The sequence below is a fragment of the Ranitomeya imitator genome, chromosome 1 (genome assembly GCF_032444005.1).
Source record: "Ranitomeya imitator isolate aRanImi1 chromosome 1, aRanImi1.pri, whole genome shotgun sequence".
In the NCBI taxonomy this organism is placed as follows: Eukaryota; Metazoa; Chordata; class Amphibia; order Anura; family Dendrobatidae; genus Ranitomeya; species Ranitomeya imitator.
The window spans coordinates 975,149,951-975,162,212 of NC_091282.1; positions in this window are offsets into that span (position 1 = coordinate 975,149,951).

A 12,262-nucleotide genomic window follows, 5' to 3' on the forward strand; every position below is an offset into this window, starting at 1 on the left:
CAGAGAAGATATGAATAATAGTGTTTAAAATAAAGATCTATGTGCACCTTTTACTGTATGAGCGATCACGTGGGGCCGCCCATTACAATCATGAATTCATTACTTTAATATATTCAGCCAGCGGGGGGCGCACAGGGGGTGGGAGGGGGGTGGGAACATGGAGCTTTATTTTAAACACTATTATTCATATCTTCTCTGAAGAAAACATTGCTGCAGGGAAGATATGAATCGCAGCTTCAGCACCAGTGGGGGGGACAGTGCTTAATGTAGCACTGTCTCCTGCACGGCACACGGACTGCACACGGACAACGTCCATGTGCGGTACGTGTTTTACACGGACCCATTGACTTTAATGGGTCCGTGTAATACGTGCGCTCCCACGAACACTGACATGTCTCCGTGTTTGGCACACGGAGACATGGTCCGCAAAAAATCAATGACATCTGCACAGATGCATTGATTTTTATGTGTCTACGTGTGTCAGTGTCTCCGGTACGTGAGGAAACTGTAACCTCACGTACCGGAGACACTGACGTGTGAAACAGGCCTTAGGCTGTGTGCACACGTTGTGTTTTTTTCTCGTTTTTCGTTATAAAAACGCTATAAAAATGCATACATTATGATTCCCATCATGTAGAATGCATTCCGCAATTTTTGTGCACATGATGCGTTTTTTCCGCGAAAAAAATGCATCGCGGTACAAAAAGCAGCATGTTCATTAATTTTGTAGATTTTTCGCGCTTTTCCAGCTATTTAATGCATTGGGAAGCTCTGGAAAAACGCGTCAAAAACGCGCAAAAAGCATGTCAAAATGCAAAAAAAACGCATGCGGATTTCTTGCAGAAAATGTCCGGTTTTGCTCAGGTAATTTCTGCAAGAATGGTATGTGCACACGTTAGGATTTCTTGCAGAAAATTCTTGAAGAAAACCGGACATTTTCTGCAAGAAATCCACATGCATTTTTTTCGCGTTTTTTTGCGTATTTTTCTGGAGCTTCCCAATGCATTAAATAGCGAGAAAAACTGAAAAAATCCATACGGAAAAAAAACGCATCATGTGCACAAAAATTGCAGAATGCATTATAATTGATGGGATGCATATGTATGCGGTTTTTTATGCATTTTTAGTGCATTTGTAGAGCGAAAAAAAGCGAAAAAAATGCAACATGTGCACACAGCCGAAATCCTGAACGTGTGCACATAGCCTGAATATGTCTATTTTGTTTTGTTTGCACTGGTTTATGAAGCTTGTATTAATAAACCAGTTGAAAATTTAAATGAGAAGCATTCCTGTGACCACCTCGTTAAGCAGCCGAATAAGCCGATCTACCACACATGTTTGATACAAAAAAAAAGAAGAAATGTTTTTTATGCCACTCTTTCATGGAATTGTTGCAGTCCTGTTCGGTCTTGTGAAATTAATTGAGGCTGGTGGACTCAAGTCTAAGGCCGGGGTCACACTTGCATTTGCAATGTGAGAAACTCAAAATAATAAAGGTATTAAACAACAACATCACAAAATATAACCAGTATAATAACTACGCTGTCAAAATATTGGATAAATATGCACCCAGTCGTTAAGAAACTAGACATGAGAAGGGAGTTTGGAAACCACACAGAAAAACTACCAATATTGGGTATATTACTAATATGAAAAAATCTTTATTGATACAAAATTACATAGATATGAATACAATAAAAGAGAAAATATATACAGATCCCTGGACTACAGTGGTACAAGCAGAAAAAATGGTGGCGACCGCTGCAACAGATCACCACTATACAGAAGAGGACGCGCAGACCGGAAACCACGCCCCCTGACGAAGGAGCTTCCGCTCCGAAACGCGCGTCGGGCGGACGTGCACACCGGACCCTGACACTTGGTATGCCCCCACGCTCAGGTAATTATCAGTTGTGCCCACGGCAATTTTGCCTGGCTACATCTTTGACATGTAGCTATTAGCCGCATGGTTATGTCTGTTCATGGGGGCTCATATATTGTTTTTTATAGGGTGACTTGTCACATACAGTCATGGCCAAAAGTATTGACACCCCTGCAATTCTGTCAGATACTCATTTTCTTCCTGAAAATGATTGCAATCACAAATTCTTTGGTATTATTATCTTCATTTAATTTGTCTTAAATGAAAAACACAAAAGAGAATGAAGCAAAAAGCAAAACATTGATCATTTCACACAAAACTCCAAAAATGGGCCAGACAAAAGTATTGGCACCCTCAGCCTAATACTTGGTTGCACAACCTTTAGCCAAAATAACTGCGACCAACCGCTTCCGGTAACCATCAATGAGTTTCTTACAATGCTCTGCTGGAATTTTAGACCATTCTTCTTTGGCAAACTGCTCCAGGTCCCTGATATTTGAAGGGTGCCTTCTCCAAACGGCCATTTTTAGATCTCTCCACAGGTGATCTATGGGATTCAGGTCTGGACTCATTGCTGGCCACCTTAGAAGTCTCCAGTGCTTTCTCTCAAACCATTTTCTAGTGCTTTTTGAAGTGTGTTTTGGGTCATTGTCCTGCTGGAAGACCCATGACCTCTGAGGGTTACCCAGCTTTCTCACACTGGGCCCTACATTATGCTGCAAAATTTGTTGGTAGTCTTCAGACTTCATAATGCCATGCACACGATCAAGCAGTCCTTTGCCAGAGGCAGCAAAGCAACCCCAAAACATCAGGGAACCTCCGCCATGTTTGACTGTAGGGACCGTGTTCTTTTCTTTGAATGCCTCTTTTTTTCTCCTGTAAACTATGTTGATGCCTTTGCCCAAAAAGCACTACTTTTGTCTCATCTGACCAGAGAACATTCTTCCAAAACATTTTAGGCTTTTTCAGGTAAGTTTTGGCAAACTCCAGCCTGGCTTTTTTATGTCTCGGGGTAAGAAGTGGGGTCTTCCTGGGTCTCCTACCATACAGTCCCTTTTCATTCAGACGCCGACGGATAGTACGGGTTGACACTGTTGTACCCTCGGACTGCAGGGCAGCTTGAACTTGTTTGGATGTTAGTCGAGGTTCTTTATCCAACATCCGCACAATCTTGCGTTGAAATCTCATGTCAATTTTTCTTTTCCGTCCACATCTAGGGAGGTTAGCCACAGTGCCATGGGCTTTAAACTTCTTGATGACACTGCGCACGGTAGACACAGGAACATTCAGGTCTTTGGAGATGGACTTGTAGCCTTGAGATTGCTCATGCTTCCTCACAATTTGGTTTCTCAAGTCCTAAGACAGTTCTTTGGTCTTCTTTCTTTTCTCCATGCTCAATGTGGTACACACAAGGACACAGGACAGAGGTTGAGTCAACTTTAATCCATGTCAACTGGCTGCAAGTGTGATTTAGTTATTGCCAACACCTGTCAGGTGCCACAGGTAAGTTACAGGTGCTGTTAATTACACAAATTAGGGAAGCATCACATGATTTTTCAAACAGTGCCAATACTTTTGTCCACCCCCTTTTTTATGTTTGGTGTGGAATTATATCCAATTTGGCTTTAGGACAATTCTTTTTGTGTTTTTTTCATTTAAGAAAAATTGAATGAAGATAATAATACCAAATAATTTGTGTTTGCAATCATTTTCAGGAAGAAAATAGTATTATCTGACAGAATTGCAGGGGTGTCAATATTTTTGGCCATGACTGTATACGGCTCTGCCGGTGCGTTGTAGCACACTGCTAGACTGTGGCCCTGCTTAATCCATGTAGCATTACAATAACCCTGGGTGGTTTATAGTCTTATGTTTGACTTTATCTGTTACATGGGTTGCTCTTTTGTATGCAGGTGCTGCATGTATGTACTATCTAATGTAGCATTATAAATAACCCACTGTGGTATATAGTTTCATGTGTGACCTTATTTGCTACATATGTTGCTCTTTGTTAGGCGGGTGCTCCATATACTTACCATCTAGACGTTTAGTTATTATATGTGTCCAGTTGCTAGCATATGTTTATACTACTTTGTCTGGGTTTCCGGTCTGCGCGTCCTCTTCTGTATAGTGGCGATCTGTTGCAGCGGTCGCCACCATTTTTTCTGCTTGTACCACTGTAGTCCAGGGATCTGTATATATTTTCTCTTTTATTGTATTCATATCTATGTAATTTTGTATCAATAAAGATTATTTCATATTAGTAATATACCCAATATTGGTCGTTTTTCTGTGTGGTTTCCACACTCCCTTCTCAATGTGAGAAACTCACACGAGTCTCTCGCATCAATACCTGGTACTGCCGCTGGCACTCGGGACCGGAGCATTCAGCTGCATAGTAATACATGCAGCCGCACACTCCGGTCCCGAGTGCCTATTAATGAGAGACTCGCACGAGTTTCTCGCATTGCACATGCAAATGTGACCCCAGCCTAACAATTCGAGCACTACTTTCTACAAACTAACTGGATTAACCCTAATATGGTGGTGCAGTTCTCTATTTCAAATTCTTTCTATATACCGCAATAGAGGATAAAAAAAAGTGAAAAATAAAAAAAAAATACAGTATTTAAAAAAAATGAAAATAAACTAAAGAACTGCCAATTTTTGGACACGCGGTGATGCGCCCTCTGCTGGATGTCCTCATATGAACTTGAGCCTGGGAACTTTTTGGAATATTTTCCCAGGCTCGAGTTCATATGAGGACATCCAACAGAAGGTGCATCACCGCAACTCGAGGTAACTACAGGTCATTCACCTACATTCCTTTCATTCGCCGGATTTTTACAGGCAGGGGCGGCTGCATTAGCAGGCTTCTGCTTGTAAAATTAGTTAACCCTTTCAGATGGATTTACAGCGTGGGACGAGACTGATGGTCGGAAGGTATGGAATATTGTTGTTTTGTTTACATTTGTTCCAGGTGACAAGGGTCTTCAGGTGGATTACCAGTATAATAAAATATTACAACAACCTGTGCCTCTATGTAGTAGAATTAATCACTTGCTATGAGTGCCGACCACTGGGTGGCGCTCACTGCAATCCGGCAGTGACAACCATAGAGGTCTCCAGGAGACCTCTGGTTGTCATGCCAATGAACCGTTGACCTGCGATCACGTGATGCGGGTCACCGGTGGGCAGGTTTCTGGCCCGATGGCCGGAAGCGCAAGTTAAATGCCACTGTCAGCGTTTGACAGCGGCATTTAATGGGTTAGTAGCCACGGGTGGATCTCGATTACATCTGCAGTTATTTCAGACACATGTCAGCGGTTCAAAACAGTTGACCTGTGCGGGAAAAGATGTGGATTTCTTATTTTCTTTTTTGGGCTTTTTATTCTTTTTTGTATTTTCTTTTTTGGGCTCACCGTCGAAGCCCACATCAAAGGGAGAGAGTCCGACATCGGCATACTATTGCACTCGATGTCGGAAAGGAATTTAATATCTCAAAAGAAGAGCGGAACTTGAAGCAGATAAATTAAAATGCCAGGAAATGTGATATTATTTTGACAAGCTGCAATACTGCTAGCTTAATTATCTTGTGGAAATATTTTCCATGCAGTAAAATAAATGATACACTGCATCTTTCAATAAATGTCTGTCGGATAATGTTATCAGGAATCCGATATTTTTGTTCTTGTGTGGGTTGAGGTTACAAATAAATTCATGGAATTACTGACTTGCAGATTGAATTTGTCTTCTACCAATCTGCAATCCATTAATAGGAACAGAAGAAGTGAATGGACATAAAAATAATGTATCTGCCACAAAACTTAACCAAATAGTTAAACTCATAAAACAATGGCCTCGATTAATTTAGATCGGCTTTCTTCGTGCCAGTAATGAGAAGGGGACGTGTGGTAGTGAGACACTCCTCATTCTTTAAGAGGCGCATACAGTCCTGGATTTGGGTCTACACCCACACCCGTAGTCCTCGGTGGTCCCTTACTGTCACTGGCCATTTGACATCTCCTCCTGCCATAGTAGAAAAAGTGGTAAAGTGATGTGGCTATGGGATGTGTTAAGAGCGTGACCAAAAATTTTCTGAGGTGCGCTATAGTATATTGTATGCTTTTTTCAGGTTTGCATCAGTTCAAAAAAAGAACATGCCTATGTAAGGAGGTGGCAGGTACCCTCATGTACCTTCTCTCTCCTTGATGCTGTTCATCTGTGTCACTTGCGGCACCCTGATATTTTACTAATGTTTTGCTATTGGTGCACTGTAATGTATTTGTCATATACTGTAATGTGATGTATTATGCTTTAGCTTAGGGGTAGATTAGTAAGTAATGCAGGACCATAGGGGTTAAGCAGATGGAAGGAGTCATACAGCAGCAGAGCAGCACAGAGCAGGTAGGTATAGGACAGATACTTCCTGGTTCTATGAGAAGCCCGGGTAGCTTGCCCAAGGGCAGGACGTGTAAGCAGAGTGTAACAGGCCGTGGGGATAAGTCTGCAGATGCAGGTAAGGGGCACCCAGGCTGAGAATCGTGCAGGTGATCACCAGCTTATACAGAACCGTTCCAAGGAAGGATCCAAAGCTAGCGGCTGGGATTAGGAGGCAGCTGAGTCGGTGAGCCCGTTACCCTATAACTCGCAGCCGCAGTAGGGAAACGGCAGGAAGCTGGTGGGCCTGGAGTACAAGAGGGACATAGATTGTCCAGAAGAGGGACAGGAATTGTCCAAGGAAACAGGTGAAATACGGATTTTCCAGGGATATAGTTGAGCTTGCCAGGAAAGAGAAGCTAATGCAGAAGATAGAGTCTGTCCGCATGACAAGGAAAGATAAGAAGATGCCTCTGTGTTTAAATTGTGCTGCCTGTGTGAAGAATGCAGATAAGATGTCTCTGTGTTTGACTTGTGCTGCCTATGTGATGAATATGCTACTGTCTAGTAATGTTAAGCTGTTGGAAAAAAACTTGTCTCTGAAGTGATTTGCGGAGCCGACATGGCAGCAGCTGAGGGGAATCTGACTGAGCCTGTGAGTGTGCTGTGGTGCATGCTGCACATGCAGTGCAAGGGACTTTATTTATCTTTTCATGCACAAGGTGCTGAATTGCTCACTGACTGTTGCTTAGTGAACTCACCCACGACTACCACCCCGTGCCACCTTGTTACAACTACAACTGTGAAAATTTGGTTTTCTTTTTATTGTGAAGCAAACAACAAATAGATCAAAATAACTGAAAACTGCAGTGTGCATAACCATTCACCCCCCCCCCCCCCCACAATGTCAGTACTATGTAGAGCCTTCTTTTGCAGCAATTACAGCTGTAAGTTGCTTTGGATAAGTCTCTATGAACTTTCCACATTTTGTCACTGGAATTTTTGCCCGCTCTTCTAGGCAAAACTGATCTAGGCTCCTCCAAGTTAGAGGGTTTCCTCTGGTGAACAGCAATCTTCAAGCTTGACCACAGTTTTTCAATTGGATTAAAGTCTGGTTTTTAACTAGGCCACTCCAAAATATTTACTCCTTTCCGCTTAACACCTTAGTGACAGAGCTAATTTTTACAATTCTGACCACTGTCACTATATGAGGTTATAGCTCTGGAACGCTTCAATGGATTCCACAGATTCTGAGATTTTTTTTGTGACATATTTTACGTTATGATAATGGTAAAATTTCTTCGCTATGACTTGCATTAATTTATGAAAAAAAGGAAATTTGGCAAAAATTTTGAAATTTAGCAATTTTAAAACTTTTAATTTTTGTGCCCTTAAATCAGGGAGTCATGTCACACAAAATAGTTAATAAATAACATTTCCCACATGTCAACTTTATAGAAGCACAATTTTGGAAACATAATTTTTTTGGTTGGGATGTTATAAGAGTTAAAAGTTGACCAGCGATTTCTCATTTTTCCAACAAAATTGACAAAACCATTTTTTTTAGGGACCACCTAACATTTGAAGTGAGTTTGGGAGCTCAATATGACAGAAAATTCCCAAAAGTTACACCATTCTAAAAACTACACCCCTCAAGGTGCTCTTTTTGCGATATCTGTTATTTGATGAATAACGACAATCATAAGACTGGGGATGGTAAAAACTGACCCAAATCATGTTCTCCGGGTTTTCCCCTGCCCCCGGTAGCTGAGACCCCAGAGATTTTCAGATACTTAGGGGGCACTATACCCTTATTTCTCAGCACCGTAAAAAAGCAGCTTGAGGAGTAAGGCCCCTTAACTGCCGCCGTGAAAAGGCATATTGGCGGTCGTTAAGATGTTAAACCACTCAAGTGTTGCTTTAGCAGTTTTATTTGGGTCATTGTCTTGTTGGAAGGTGAATCCCTGCCCCAGTCTCAAATCACTGACAGCCTGAAACAGGTTTTGCCAGAGAATATCCCTGTATTTCGCACCATCCATCTTCCCCTCAACTTTGACCATTATCCCTGTCCCTGCTGTTAAAAAACATCCCCACAGAATAATGCTGCCACCACCATCTTTCACTGTGGGAATGGTGTTCTTGGGGTGATGATGAGCTGTGTTGGTTTGGGACCAGACATAACATTTACCTTGGTGGCCAAACAGTTCAATATTGGTCTCATCTTAACACAGCACCTTCTTCCATACATTTTGGGGAGTCTCCCACATGTCTTTTGGCAAACTCAAAATGAACCTTATAATTTTTGTCCATTCTTCCATAAAGGCCACTTTTATGGAGTGTATGGCTTATTGTGGTCGTATGATCTCCAGGCCTGGGCTGAGAGTTTTTGTAGGTGGTCGTCTCTTGGCAGGTTAGTTGTGCCATGTTCTTTCTGTAAGAAGAAGTACTGGAGCGGGGTACCTCTTTTGCGTTGGGTCTGGAACTGTCGAGGCTGTCTCCTCTGTTGTCCGGGGGAAAGCTTAGAAACACAGACTGACCTTTACACTTGAGAGCAGGGGCGTGGCTAAGCTAAAAAGGCCAGAGCACATGCGGAAGCAGTCAGTCCTGGCGGGAACAAGCAGCGCGCAACAGGGAACAGTTGGTGCTGCATCCTCTGAGCATCGTGACAGCGCAGGCTTGCGTGATAGATTCCCTGCAACTACATACAGAGACTGTGATGAGAGACGTGCCGTGTACCCGTTGGCTCCTCCAGCTGAAGGTTCCAAACACTCAGGGCCAGTAAGTTCTGCACGTGTGCCGCTTAGGAAGGACCAGGTGACTCACCGGGAACTGTGCCCCATCTCACCCGCTTATATCTGTCAAGGCACGTTAAGCTCCGACGGAGTTGGAGATTGCACTTCATACTGCACAACGAACCCTGGATTCAAGACCCCATCCAAGACAATAAGGACTCACCGTCACCGCCGGAAACTGGATCATCAACGCCTTCAGGACGACACCGAACTCACCCTGCGCTAACTGCGTTGGCACCACCATTTGAACCAAGGACTTTACAGTCAGGAAGCCGCCGGACCGATAAGTTAACCCTTAAAGAACTGCTGCATAACTTACCCTGCACACCAATTGTGTTTATAACACCAGCTATACTCCTGTTTACCCCTTCCTCTCCCTGCGTGGAGGAAACCCCTGTTCAAGTAATCTATAGTTAACCCTTGCTCTGCCTCCTGTCCATTACTGCATCCTGCAACCTGCTCACATTTCCATTTGATAATGGATTTGATTGTGCTCCAGGGGATCATCAGAGATTTGGATCTTTTTTTTATAACCAAACACTGACTTCTCAACAACTTTGTCCCTGACTTGTGTGGAGATCTCCTTGGTCTTCATGGTGCTTTTTGGTTAGAGGAGCCTCTAGCTTAATGGTGTTGCAGCCTTTGTGGCCTTTCAGAAAAGGTGTGTTTAAACTGACTGACCGTGTGACACTTAGATTGCACACAGGTGAACTTCCGATCTCTAAGCATGTGACTTATGAAGGTAATTGCTTGCGCCAAAAAATTTTAGGGGCTTCATAGCAAAAGGAGTGAATGTAAATGCAGATGCCAATTTTTAGTTACTTGATCCCATAAATTAATTTTATGCCTAAATTTTTCTCACTTCACTTCACTAACTTAAACTATTTAGTGCTTATACATCACACACAAATTAGATTACAAAAATATTTAAACACAGATACTGTGCCATAGTATTGCAGTATATAGTGTAATTCTCATTCTCCTTTGACGCTGGGCTTGTTTCTGAGTTTCTGAGGAGGACCAATATAGCAGCTACGGGGCTTTCATCAGCCTCCTGGCTGTCATGATAACCTATGGTGCCCCGGGATCAGATCATAAGATGCACTAAACAGTGGCTGCAGCTGGATGCTGCATATCCGCCCCATATTCAAATCAATAGGGGGCGGATGTGCAGTACCCGTACGCGTCAACCTTTCTGTCGATGGAGCCGTGTTGTGCAGCTCTGTAACTAAGCAGTTCCGGCCGACACTAGGAACAGAAGATTGGCAGTGGTGATGGGTGTTGCAGCTTCACCCAACAAACATTGATCACCACTCCTTAGGATAGGCTGTCAATGTTAAAGTTTCTGACAACTCCTTTAAAATGAAAATAAAATTTTTTACAACGTTAAATGCTTTGTCTACGCAGGATGGTCCCGAGCATTTGGATGTTAGAGAGAGGCGCCCTCTATTTGTCAAATCAAGAAGTGTCAAAGTGCTCTGAGTGTGGTGTGACGATGTGTTACGTGGATGCTGTTCGAATTATACTGGGGCCTCGTAATTCTTCATTGTGGATATCTCCCCCCGAGCAAGAATCATTAATAGTTGTCTACTTGCCAGATCACTGTTCTGACAGGCTTATAGATGTGTCTGCCAATCACAATCATTCTAGCTTTGTAGGGAGAAGAAAAGTTTTCTTCTAGGACAATAATAACAGATAATGGAGAGGAGTATTGGTCCTAACACTGCAAAATACACTGTGTGCAGAATTATTAGGCAAGCAGTATTTTGATCACATGATACTTTTTATACATGTTGTCCTACTCCAAGCTGTTCAGGCTTGAGAGCCAACTACCAATTAAGTAAATCAGGTGAAGTGCATCTCTATAATGAGGAGGGGTGTTGTCTAACGTCATCAAAACCCTATATAAGGTGTGCTTAATTATTAGGCAACTTCCTTTCCTTTGGCAAAATGGGTCAGAAGAGAGATTTGACGGGCTCTGAAAAGTCCAAAATTGTGAGATGTCTTGCAGAGGGGTGCAGCAGTCTTGAAATTGCCAAACTTTTGAAGCATCACCAAACAATCAAGCGTTTCATGGCAAATAATCAACAGGGTTGCAAGAAGCGTGTTGGGAAAAAAAAGGCACAAAATAACTGCCCATGAATTGAGGAAAATCAAGCGTGAAGCTTTGCCATATTTCAGTGCTGCAACGTTACTGGAGTCACAAAAGCACAAGGTGTGCGATACTCAGGGATATGGCCAAGGTAAGGTAGGCTGAAAAACGACCAAACAAGAAACATAAGATAAAATGTCAAGACTGGGCCAAGAAATATCTTAAGACTGGCTTTTCAAAGGTTTTATGGACTGATGAAATGAGAGTGACTCTTGATGGGCCAGATGGATGGGCCAGAGGCTGGATTAGTAAAGGGCAGAGAGCTCCACTCCGACTCAGACGCCAGCAAGGTGGAGGTGGGGTACTGGTATGGGCTGGTACCATCAAAGATGAACTTGTGGGACCTTTTCAGGTTGAGGTTGGAGTGAAGCTCAACTCCCAGACCTACTGCCAGTTTCTGGAAGACAACGTCTTTAAGCAGTGGTACAGGAAGAAGTCGGTATCGTTCAAGAAAAACATGATTTTCATGCAGGACAATGCTCCATCACATGCCTCCAACTACTCCACAGCGTGGCTGGCCAGTAAAGGTCTCAAAGAAGAAAAAATAATGACATGGCCCCCTCGTTCACCTGATGTGAACCCGAGAACCTGTGGTCCTTCATAAAATGTGAGATCTACAGGGAGGGAAAACAGTTCACCTCTCGGAACAGTGTCTGGGAGGCAGTGGTGGCTGATTTTGACAGAATGATTTTTGGTGCTCCAAAATCATTTAACCCTTTATAAACACCCATAAAAGTGCCTGTCTGCCCAATTTGATGCCAGCGTTTATGCCCAGACTACATTTGGGACAGCTGCATTTGATGTGGGGTATTATTTGAACCCACCGCATACTTACTAGTATCAGTAAAAAGTGTCTGTTTTACCAATTTGATGCCAGCTTTTATGCCCCGGACCCATTTTATCTCGCCTGGAGTGATCAGAATTTGATGCCAGGGCTTCCCTATCATAATTTTAGTAATCCAAACTCATTTAACCCTTTGAATATACCAGCAGTTACTTTTTCGAATGCCAGCGTTCATGCCCACCTACGCCAGCATGCAATAAAGTGATTTGCTT